We start from the raw sequence: 12,706 nt of genomic DNA on the forward strand, positions 1-12,706 counted from the left end.
AACCGGAAAATATTGCATCTTTCCTCGAAAGTTTGTTTTTGTACATGACATCGAGTACTTCTTGAGCAAATGTAATAAAAACAATATTAGGCTGTGAATATCATCTATTATATTTTTATAGTTTAGGAAATGATGCATTACCTGCTTCCCTACTAAAATGATGCTGGGTGAGATTATGCATTATTAAAATGACTTCTATAATATTTATGTACATTTTAGACACATAAATACATTAAGTTATATGCGTTATGTATTTTTATACTAATTTTGAATATAAAAGTGAAATGGCGACACTCGACATACACACTGTGTGTGCTGTTATCTTCTTCTACCTGAAAATGGAGTCTGTTGATTTTTGTTTTTGTTCATACTATCATTTAGTCCTGGAATGAAATGCCAGCAGCATGCTTAGCATGCTACGCGAGTTTTGTACAGTTATAGAACAATTAAAATCTGGAAATAGCAATGTGGTAATTAATATGAGAGTTCACAGACTTGATTTAGGTGTCGCACATTCATTGCATTCTTCCATTAGCTGAAAGTAACTCAGACAGCCTACTAATTTATGTGCTTGCCTGCTTAGCATAGTATTTTAGCTAACATATATTTTGTGCAATTAAGGTCAAGTTTGTTACAGTACATGACTCAGTTAAGCCTAAAATTAAATTTCATTTATCTGCTCATAACCTTATTTTTCGTCATATGGTTTTCGTAACAATTTAGATGTAGAAACTGCGCGGAGACACCTAATTTGAAAGTATACAGTCATGTTTTAGGCGTCTATTTTGATGAATATATATGTGATCCATGAACCATGGACCTTGCCGTTGGTGGGAGGCTTGCGTGCCTCAGCGATACAGAGGGCCGTACCGTAGGTGCAACCACAACGGAGGGGTATCTGTTGAGAGGCCAGACAAACATGTGGTTCCTGAAGAGGGGCAGCAGCCTTTTCAGTAGTTGCAGGGGCAACAGTCTGGATGATTGACTGATCTGGCCTTGTAACATTAACCAAAACGGCCTTGCTGAGCTGATACTGCGAACGGCTGAAAGCAAGGGGAAACTACAGCCGTAATTTTTCCCGAGGACATGATTAAATGATGATGGCGTCCTCTTGGGTAAAATATTCCGGAGGTAAAATAGTCCCCCATTCGGATCTCCGGGTGGTGACTACTCAAGAGGACGTCGTTATCAGGAGAAAGGAAACTGGCGTTCTACGGATCGCAGTGTGGAATGTCAGATCCCTTAATCGGGCAGGTAGGTTAGAAAATTTAAAAAGGGAAATGGATAAGTTAAAGTTAGATATAGTGGGAATTAGTGAAGTTCGGTGGCAGGAGGAACAAGACTTTTGGTCAGGTGATTACAGGGTTATAAATACAAAATCAAATAGGGGTAATGCAGGAGTAGGTTTAATAATGAATAAAAAAATAGGAGTGCGGGTTAGCTACTACAAACAGCATAGTGAACGCATTATTGTGGCCAAGATAGACACAAAGCCCATGCCTACTACAGTAGTACAAGTTTATATGCCAACTAGCTCTGCAGATGATGAAGAAATAGATGAAATGTATGACGAGATAAAAGAAATTATTCAGGTAGTGAAGGGAGATGAAAATTTAATAGTCATGGGTGACTGGAATTCGTCAGTAGGAAAAGGGAGAGAAGGAAACACAGTAGGTGAATATGGATTGGGGGGAAGAAATGAAAGAGGAAGCCGCCTTGTAGAATTTTGCACAGAGCATAACTTATTCATAGCTAACACTTGGTTCAAGAATCATAAAAGAAGGTTGTATACCTGGAAGAATCCTGGCGATCTAAAAGGTACCAGATAGATTATATCATGGTAAGACAGAGATTTAGGAACCAGGTTTTAAACTGTAAGACATTTCCAGGGGCAGATGTGGATTCTGACCACAATCTATTGGTTATGAACTGCAGATTGAAACTGAAGAAACTGCAAAAAGGTGGGAATCTAAGGAGATGGGACCTGGATAAACTGAAAAAAATGGTTCGAATGGCTCTGAGCACTATGGGACTCAACTGCTGAGGTCATTAGTCCCCTAGAACTTAGAACTAGTTAAACCTAACTAACCTAAGGACATCACACACATCCATGCCCGAGGCAGGATTCGAACCTGCGACCGTAGCGGTCTCGCGGTTCCAGACTGCAGCGCCAGAACCGCGCGGCCACTTCGGCCGGCGATAAACTGAAAGAACCAGAGGTTGTAGAGAGTTTCAGGGAGAGCATAAGGGAACAATTGACAGGAATGGGGGAAAGAAATCAGTAGAAGAAGAATGGGTAGCTTTGAGGGCTAGTAGAAATCCTTGGGTAACAGAAGAAATACTGAATTTAATTGATGAAAGGAGAAAATATAGAAATGCAGTAAATGAAGCAGGCAAAAAGGAATACAAACGTCTCAAAAATGAGATCGACAGGAAGTGCAAAATGGCTAAGCAGGGATGGCTAGAGGACAAATGTAAGGATGTAGAGGCTTTTCTCACTAGGGGTAAGATAGATACTGCCTACAGGAAAATTAAAGAGACCTTTGGAGAGAAGAGAACCACTTGTATGAATATCAAGAGCGCAGATGGCAACCCAGTTCTAAGCAAAGAAGGGAAGGCAGAAAGGTGGAAGGAGTATATAGAGTGTTTATACAAGGGCGATGTACTTGAGGACAATATTATGGAAATGGAAGAGGATGTAGATGAAGACGAAATGGGAGATAAGATACTGCGTGAAGAGTTTGACAGAGCACTGAAAGACCTGAGTCGAAACAAGGCCCCGGGAGTAGACAACATTCCATTGGAACTACTGACGGCCTTGGGAGAGCCAGTCATGACATAACTCTACCATCTGGTGAGCAAGATGTATGAGACAGGCGAAATACCCACAGACTTCAAGAAGAATATAATAATTCCAATCCCAAAGAAAGCAGGTGTTGACAGATGTGAAAATTACCGAACTATCAGTTTAATAAGTCACAGCTGCAAAATACAAACGCGAATTCTTTACAGACGAATGGAAAAACTGGTAGAAGCGGACCTCGTGGAAGATCAGTTTGGATTCCGTAGAAATGTTGGAACACGTGAGGCAATACTAACCTTACGACTTTTCTTAGAAGAAAGATTAAGGAAAGGCAAACCTACGTTTCTAGCATTTGTAGACTTAGAGAAAGCTTTTGACAATGTTAACTGGAATACTCTCTTTCAAATTTTGAAGGTGGCAGGTATAAAATACAGGGAGCGAAAGGCTATTTACAATTTGTACAGAAATCAGATGGCAGTTATAAGAGTCGAGGGGCATGAAAGGGAAGCAGTGGTTGGGAAAGGAGTGAGACAGGGTTGTACCCTCTCCCCGATGTTATTCAATCTGTATATTGAGCAAGCAGTAAAGGAAACAAAAGAAAAATTCGGAGTGGGTATTAAAATTCATGGAGAAGAAGTAAAAACTTTGAGGTTCGCCGATGACATTGTAATTCTGTCAGAGACAGCAAAGTACTTGGAAGAGCAGTTGAACGGAATGGACAGTGTCTTGAAAGTGGGATATAAGATGACCATCAACAAAAGCAAAACGAGGATAATGGAATGTAGTCAAATTAAATTGGGTGATGCTGAGGGAATTAGATTAGGAAATGAGACACTTAAAGTAGTAAAGGAGTTTTGCTATTTAGGGAGTAAAATAACTGATGATGGTCGAAGTAGAGAGGATATAAAATGTAGACTGGCAATGGCAAGGAACTCGTTTCTGAAGAAGAGAAATTTGTTAACATCGAGTATAGATTTAAGTGTCAGGAAGTCGTTTCTGAAAGTATTTGTATGGAGTGTAGCCATGTATGGAAGTGAAACATGGACGATAACTAGTTTGGACAAGAAGAGAATAGAAGCTTTCGAAATGTGGTGCTACAGAAGAATACTGAAGATAAGGTGGGTAGATCACGTAACTAATGAGGAGGTATTGAATAGGATTGGGGAGAAGAGAAGTTTGTGGCACAACTTGACTAGAAGAAGGGATCGGTTGGTAGGGCATGTTTTGAAGCATCAAGGGATCACAAATTTAGCATTGGAGGGAAGCATGGAGGGTAAAAATCGTAGAGGGAGACCAAGAGATGAATACACTAAGCAGATTCAGAAGGATGTAGGTTGCAGTAGGTACTGGGAGATGAAGAAGCTTGCACAGGGTAGAGTAGCATGGAGAGCTGCATCAAACCAGTCTCAGGACTGAAGACCACAACAACAACATATGTGCGTGGAAACAACATTGTGACACACGACATAATCATACATTTTTAGTGCTGCAGACGTAATTTTGCAGACATTTTACATACAGAAATAATATCATAAAATAATTCAATTTTGTATATATTTAATTTCAGGTCGTGTTATGCTTTATATCAAGAGATCAACATCCTTTACATAATTTTCTTTTGATAAATACTGTTGAACATGGCTCAAATTCAGATCATTAGGATACTTTTGAAAGTGGCATCGTAATGACCACTCTCGAAGGTGAGCTATTTCTGTTAGCTTGGATTTTTCGATTTTTTTACATTTTTTAAAATCTTTTAAAAATTGTTCCGCCAGCACAACTAGGTTAATTCCGATATCTTGCATTTTTAATTTCTCGCTAACACTCTCTTGCATTTTTGAATTTCCCACCAATTTATATTGGATTTTTATATTTCCTACAAGAAAAGTCTTGGATTTTCTGACGACTGCAACGCCACCAACGTGTCTGCTTGAACGTCGTCCCTGAATGTTTATTGTCTTCCTACTGACTCTTAATGCGAGACTTGCAACTCGGCTGCCGAACTTCCCAGGTGGGGGACTCTCGGCCATCAGTGCCGTACGCGTCACATTCTTTGTGACATTACACACTCGGGTTTCCAACATACAGGGGGAGTTTGGTCTGGCTCCTTAAGCCAAGCCTCTAGTCAGAGAGCTCCTAAGTCACTCAAATATCGCTACAGCTGGGTAAAATATAGTGTTCAAATATCTGATACTTTTTCTCCAAACGATGTGGTAACATCACAAATTGGTGAGATTGATCTGGCATGCCCATGACTCATCGTTATTCGCTGTCCGCTACGGTCGCAGGTTCGAATCCTGCCTCGGGCATGGATGTGTGTGATGTCCTTAGGTTTAAGTACTTCTAGGTTATAGGGGACTGATGACCTCAGAAGTTAAGTCTCATAGTGCTCATAGCCATTTTTCGTTATTCGCTGTCTTCTCGGTAATTCTCAAATTACATTTCATTTTCTTCTACAGAATGATGACTTATCGTCTTTCAAGCTTGTCTGCCTTACTCGGCTATGAGAACAGAACATTTATAAAGCAATTATTCTTTCAGTGAAATTGTAACCACTTTTTCTTCACATTTGCCAGTGTAATTTTCCACTTCTAGAACAAACATTATTTTATGTGTTTCATCAAATCTCTGCATCTAACGAACTTAAAAGTCCTATAGCTATGGAAATGAAGTACGTGGCTACGCCTGTGAGCTGCAATTGCTGAAATTCATGCGAAAAGTGCTAATTTTCACGCCAAGACGACGTTTATTACCCGTGGCGTGGAGCTTTACGACTATTAATTCCTCTAATGTGACACGCAATATTACCCAGTTTCCTGAAAAACTATATAGAATCTGAAACGTGTTAGTAAATAGTCTTAGTGTTTCTTTACTACAGTGAAGCTGAAAAATTTTCGTAATTAACTCGTTATTTCGCCTTTCTTGTTTATCTCAACTAAATGGACTATGCAGCGTAGAATTTTTATAATTGAACGATATTCGACTTATGTGAGGCGAGTAAGTACCGTAAAAATTTCTCCAGAAGAGATAAAACGGAGAAAGACAGTGAAGAACAGGAAGCTGATTAAGCTAGTGATATGAAGCCCCGATGCCACTCAGTATTTTATGAAGGTTAAAGATGTAGACAGAACCTCCCTCTGTTAGATCAAATAATTCTTGCCTATAGTTTCCCGTGGTACGTCGTACTGCCGTTCCGACCAGGCAGATATTTTCCCCTATTTGATTATTGTCATACTGTATTCTTTCCTTGCAAGCGTCAGCTAATCAACTGGTGTTTGAAACTCTCCTTCAAATCAGCGACCGCAACTTGGTCATCTACCATCGAGAGTCTTGTGTAAATACATTACTCCCAGAACAAATCTTTCATTCTACAGTGTAGTATAAGCTCTTTTGAAACTTCTGGCAGATTAAAACTGTTTTGAGGACCAGGACTGGTGCTCATAACCTTGACTTTTGCGAGCAATGCACTTTCCAACTGAGCCATCCATCCACGAATTCCCGTTCTATACACAGTTTTAATCTTTTAGTAAGTTTCAAAACAATGCACATGCCTCTGTAGAGTGAAAGAATTGTTCAAGAAAAAAAGAGCCTCATCTGTGAGTACCTCATTTTTCTGTGATATCATTTTTCCAGGATTGCCAGTCCAGCAAGATACGTAGAAGAGCACCTTCGAAGTTTGGAAAGTGTGGATAGATTCTAACAACAGTACTGAAACTGTGGAGATGGGCCATGAGTCGTGCGTCGACAGCTCATTCCTCCGTTTTTATGCTTTGGCTAGTTTTAACTTCCAAACCGGAGGCCTTTCCTTTACCCACAATTATCAGTTAACATAATGGATTAGAGTCATTGTATTCCATCTCTTCGCGAATCATATAAATTTTGTTCTGCGTGACATCGTATTTTAGCTGTTTGTGGATTGTGTTTTCTGGCGCGGAAATTGGGAAATAACTCCTAAACAAGAGTTGTTGGTGCACAATTCAAATGGTCTTTAATCTGCTGCTCGGCCATGACAAAAGCTCGTTCTGGATCAATTCCAAACTTGTCCAATGGCTGGAGAGTCAGGTAAATTGCATTTTAAGACAGAGGAGACATTTGTCATTCACAGACGAAGTTTTGTTCACTGCTTGCAACGTGAGAATGAAAGTGGTTCTTGTTTGACTGCAGCCATAGGGTGCTGCATTGCACACTAAATAAATATCAGTTTCTCCAATGTGCCTACGTAGCTGCAAACGATAGTATTAACGAAAATCACCACACTTAGTCAAGGTAAAAATGTAAATGTCGTGCGCCTAGGGCCTCCCGTCGGGTAGACCGTTCGCCGGGTGCATGTCTTTCGATTTGACGCCATTTCTGCGACTTGCGCGTCGATGGGGACGAAATGATGATGATGAGGACAACACAACACCGAGTAGCTGAGCGGAGAAAATCTCCGACCCAGCCAGGAATCGAACTCAGACCCTTAGGATTGACATTCTGTCGAGCTGGCCACTTTTTTTTTACCTCATTTTGTTCTATATTGTTCACTGACTTTGTTTGTGGCGGACGTCCGATGACACTCGTTCAGGTTGTTCGTTGATCTGTTCACTAATTTTTTTTATTACAGAGGGTAGCTAAACCCTCTGACCGAACACGCTGAGCTACCGTGTTGGCTGGCCCCTCAGCTACCGGGGGCGGACATTTAGTCAAGGTAGAATACATATAGTGCAATTCGTATGAGGAGGGTCTAGGTAAGATACACAAGTACATTGAAGATCACTTAGAAGCAAAGTCAAAACTGTATGAGTTGAACGTTCCTGATCCAAAGTCCAATCCAGGTCAGTTGGCTTGCTGGGTGTAATCCTCTGTAAGTATCCATATTAGAGTAGAGATCTGGAAGGTTCCTCGATGGTTATTTGATGACTACTGCTAGACAATTTATGATAATCACTTGTAGAATTGGAGATAACTGCTGATCATTTCACTTCACCGGCGTCACAATTCAACTGGTTCCATAACCATAACTGGCTGACTTGGAACCGTGGAGCCTCCTACATAACGAGGAGCAGTTCACTTGTCCTGCGTTGTTTCGTAAACGTGACGAGTGCAAGAAAGTAGTCTGGTGACCGCGGCGCCGAGTGAGGCAACGTTAGCACCACATGCCCCAGTGGCGCAGTCCACAAACCTTATCGTAGTAATAGTGTTGTTAGTTTGATGTTGACGTCTGCCGTGTAGACAACCCAGCAGATCTTTCTGTACTGCGGGTGGGCATAAGCCCCAGTAAATTCCAGTTTCGATTGAATACAGCTCCGGGAATGCATTGAAAAGCGGTGTCTGATGGGCCTCGGCCACCGATTAGAAATGCTATGCATTTCAAAGGTAAGGATTGCCAATGATATCCTTTTAATGTTCTTCGCCTCCCCTCCCCCAGGTATTCACATTAGAAGCTGGTCCTCGGAGAATGTGTTCCCTTATACAGCGTTTCACTAGCGCTTGCCCATCAGTTAGTCCATAATAAAACACTATCTTGATGGAGTCCGTCACAAATGGAGCGGTTTGGGTCAAGGGGAAAACGAGGAGGAGAATACTGTACAGTATTGAAGGAGAAACTGTGACACAAGTGCAGCTGTATTCCCACTTCATGTGCTACTGCTAGAGGAAAAAGAGACGCTTTATGGTCCGTCACTTCTACGGAGATGAGATGTTTCTTATCCTACTCGGATCTCACATTTCGTTGTCCCTTGCTGGGTTTACAGTTCATCCACTATCCTTATTGCTATCTTATGTTTGTTTAGCTCAGATCGAACTCTGTTCCAAGGATGTTGCCCATCCATTTAATAGGTATTTTCTCTTTGCCTCTCAGCCAAGAGAACTATGTCACCTGGATACTTGAAGTACGCCGTTTGTTGCACTTGCACTTCCATTCCTGTCCAAAAGCTTTATTCACTTCATATATTGTTTCTTCTGCATACATGCTAAGCACTAAGGTTACATGTGCCCACAAACTCACATAATCACCTAATCAGTTTTATGGGGGATTCAAAACTCGACTGTTGAGTGATTTAAACATTTCGTGATAAAGTAATCTAAGCAATAAACATATCGTAAGAAATTTGGGGATGCATAATTAGACGGGATTATTCCGTGAAGAATAGTTCTCTTGTTCACTAAGTTTTATTTTGCCCATTCTTTCGCTTGTATGTAATTCACTGGGCATACAATGATATATTAACAAGTGAACGGAATTTCCTTCTTTTTTACTTTTCTGCATTCATAACACACGCACACGTATGCACATCTGTCGTTCGTTTATTAAGGTGGAGATGGTTCATGTAAAAATGGGCACTTGAACGCAACACTAATGGACGAGCCCGGAAGCCAAACCGGAGGCCATGTTTTAAAGATGCTACTACAATATCTTCATCTACATCAGTACTCTGCAAAACCACTGTGATACGAATCGCAGAGGGTACTTCCCTTTGAACGGAACTTGAAAGGAGGCGAAAGATAGATGGAAGAGAAGTACACTCTGCCATATGTCATAGGCTGACTTGCGAAGTATAGATGTAGAAGTGCGGCTTATTACTGCGTTTCTCATTCCATTCACTTATAGAGCACGAAAAGAGTGATTACTTAAACGCCTCTCTGCGCTCTGTAGTTAGTTTAATCTTGTCTTCACCTAGAAGGGAACTACTGACAACCTTATCGGGTGGGCCAGGAACTTTTCCGTCACCCCTCGTAGATGGTTGCTCCCAACTGTATTACGTATAAAGTTACACGCCTTCAATGGGCCAAATAACACAGGAGCACACTGTAGGCGTGTAGTGTGGTTCAACGAATCACGATGTTACCTCTTTTCAAATGGTGCAATTCTTCGAGTGCACCGTCGACCTGATGAACGTTTTACCCGCAGTGAGTCGAAGGTGTATTTCAGGCTGGAGGTGGCTCTGTGAATTTTTGAGTGCTTTTATCGTACCACGATTTGGGCCTGCTAATTCAGGATACCGAGAACATGAACAAAGATGTTTATTGTAACACTCTCTATGGCTATGTGCTGACCTTTTTTCTACAAAAAAATGGTTCAAATGGCTCTGAGCACTATGGGACTTAACTACTGTGGTCATCAGTCCCCTAGAACTTAGAACTACTTAAACCTAACTAACCTAAGGACATCACACACATCCATGCCCGAGGCAGGATTCGAACCTGCGACCGTAGCAGTCGCGCGGTTCCGGACTGCGCGCCTAGAACCGCTAGACCACCGCGGCCGGCCTTTTTTTTTTTTTTTTTCTACATCTTGTTGACGTGTGTACTGGGAATACTATGGGCTTCCAAGATGACAACAGTTGTGTTCACAGGACTGTGCGCATACTTTCCTGGTTTGATGAATACTCAGGCACTATCGCACCTTACCCACTGAATCATCCGACTTTACTCTGTAATGTCTGGGACTATTTGGAACAATAGGTGGAACGAAACAATCGACATCGCCGGAGTTTGGGAGCTCTTCCGGATCTGATCATCAATGAATGACTTCATATGGCATACCTGAATAACACGAAGCACAGTGTGGTGGTGTTATAGAAATTTTCTTTATAACGGAATAAACTTTTCATTGCATGTGCATACAGTCTGTCTAAAGGCTGCTAAAACAAAGCACAAAATTGCCAGCGCCGGCATTGCCAACTACAACTTATCTCTGGAGAGTATAAAACTGTACACCACAGCAATAATGATTGCCATCGTGAGCTTTCCAGCAAGCGCTTGGACTAACCGAGTCTGCCTGTTACGACGGAGAGCCACGCTAAGGCTGCGGCCACAGCGGAAGCGACACCGGTGTATTCCGCCGACCATCGTCATCGGGAAAAGATGGCCGATCTTTTCGAATCAGTACCCCACTATGCGCGCAACCATAATGCAGCCGATCTCATCGTCCGAACGCACAGACTTCGGACGACCACTGGTAAAATCAGTTTGTTTCCTTTGGTCGAAACGGCCGATATTCTCACACGGCAAATTTGGACTACGGGAAAGTAGTAATTATAACCTCAAAAAAGAATTTGTGTAAGTGAGAAGGGTCCCTTAAAGTATTTGTAGTGGTACTTTCTTGGATTTTGGTAGGTGGGCATTAGCTTTCTACAAATTATTACGAGTATTATTGCTTACTTGAGCTTTTATGCTATTCAGGCGATTATTCCGATATATGAGGTGATCTGCACATGTGTATGTTTATCCACTACCTAGTGCTTGAAGAGTATAGAGTATCTTACTCTAAACTTCATGTTTAATTGATGAAAGGAGGAAATATAAAAATGCAGTAAATGAATCAGGCAAAAAGGATTACAAACGTCTCAAAAATGAGATCTACAGGAAGTGCAAAATGGCTAAGCAGGAATGGCTAGAGGACAAATGTAAGGATGTAGAGGCACATATCATTAGGGGTAAGATAGAAACTGCCTACAGGAAAATTAAAGAGACCTTTGGAGAAAAGAGAATCACTTGCATGAATATCAAGAGCTCAGATGGAAACCCAGTTCTAAGCAAAGAAGGGAAAGCAGAAAGGTGGAAGGAGTATATAGAGGGTCTATACAAGTGCGATGTTCTTGAGGACAATATTATAGAAATGGAAGAGAATGTAGATGAAGATGAAATAAGAGATATGATACTGCGTGAAGAGTTTGACAGAGCACTGAAAGACCAAAGTCGAAACAAGGCCCCGGGAGTAGACAACATTCCATTAGAACTACTGACAGCCTTGGGAGAGCCAGGCCTAACAAAACTCTACCACCTGGTGAGCAAGATGTATGAGATAGGTGAAATATCCTCAGACTTCAGGAAGAATATAATAATTCCAATCCCAAAGAAAGCAGGTGTTGACAGGTGTGAAAATTATCGAACTATGAGTTTAATAAGCCACTGCTGCAAAATACTAACACGAATTCTTTACAGACTAATGGGATAACTGTTAGAAGCCGACCTCGGGGAAGATGAGTTTGGATTCGGTAGAAATGTTGAAACACGTGAGGCAATACTGACCCTACGACTTATCGCAGAAAAGGCAAACCTAAGTTTCTATCATTTGTGGACTTAGAGAAAGCTTTTGACAGTGTTGAGTGGAATACTCTTTTTCAAATTCTGAAGACGGCGGGGGTCAAATACAGGGAGCGACAGGCTATTTACAATTTGTACAGAAAGCAGATGGCAGTTATAAGAGTCGAGGGGAATGAAAGGGAAGCAGTGGTTGGGAACGGAGTGAGACAGGGCTGTAGCCAACCCCCGATGTTATTCAATCTGTATATTGAGCAAGCAATAAAGGAAACAAAAGAAATTAGTAATAAAATCCATGGAGAAGAAAAAAAAACTTTGAGGTTCGCCGATGACGTTGTAATTGTGTCAGAAACAGCAAAGGATTTGGAAGAGCAGCTGAACGGAGTGGACAGTGTCGAAAGGAGGGTATAAGATGACCATCAACAAAAGCAAAACGAGGATAATGGAATGTAGTCGAATTAAATCGGGTGATGCTGCGGGAATTAGATTAGGAAATGAGACACTTAAAGTAGTAAAGGAGTTTTGCTATTCGGGGAGCAAAATAACTGATGATGGTAGAAGTAGACAGGATATAAAATTTAGACTGGCAATGGCAAGGAAAGCGTTTCTGAAGAAGAAAAATTTGTTAACATCGGGTATAGATTTAAATGTCAGGAAGTCGTTTTTGGAAGTATTTGTATGGAGTGTAGCCATGTATGGAAGTGAAACGTGGACGATAAATAGTTTAGACAATAAGAGAATAGAAGCTTTCGAAATGTGGTGCTACAGAAAAATGCTAAAGATTAGGTGGGTATATCACATAACTAATGAGGAGGTATTGAATATAATTGGGGAGAAGAGAAATTTGTGGCACAACTTGACTAGAAGAAGGGATCGGTT

Source organism: Schistocerca serialis, chromosome 7 (assembly GCF_023864345.2).
Source record: "Schistocerca serialis cubense isolate TAMUIC-IGC-003099 chromosome 7, iqSchSeri2.2, whole genome shotgun sequence".
In the NCBI taxonomy this organism is placed as follows: domain Eukaryota; kingdom Metazoa; phylum Arthropoda; class Insecta; order Orthoptera; family Acrididae; genus Schistocerca; species Schistocerca serialis.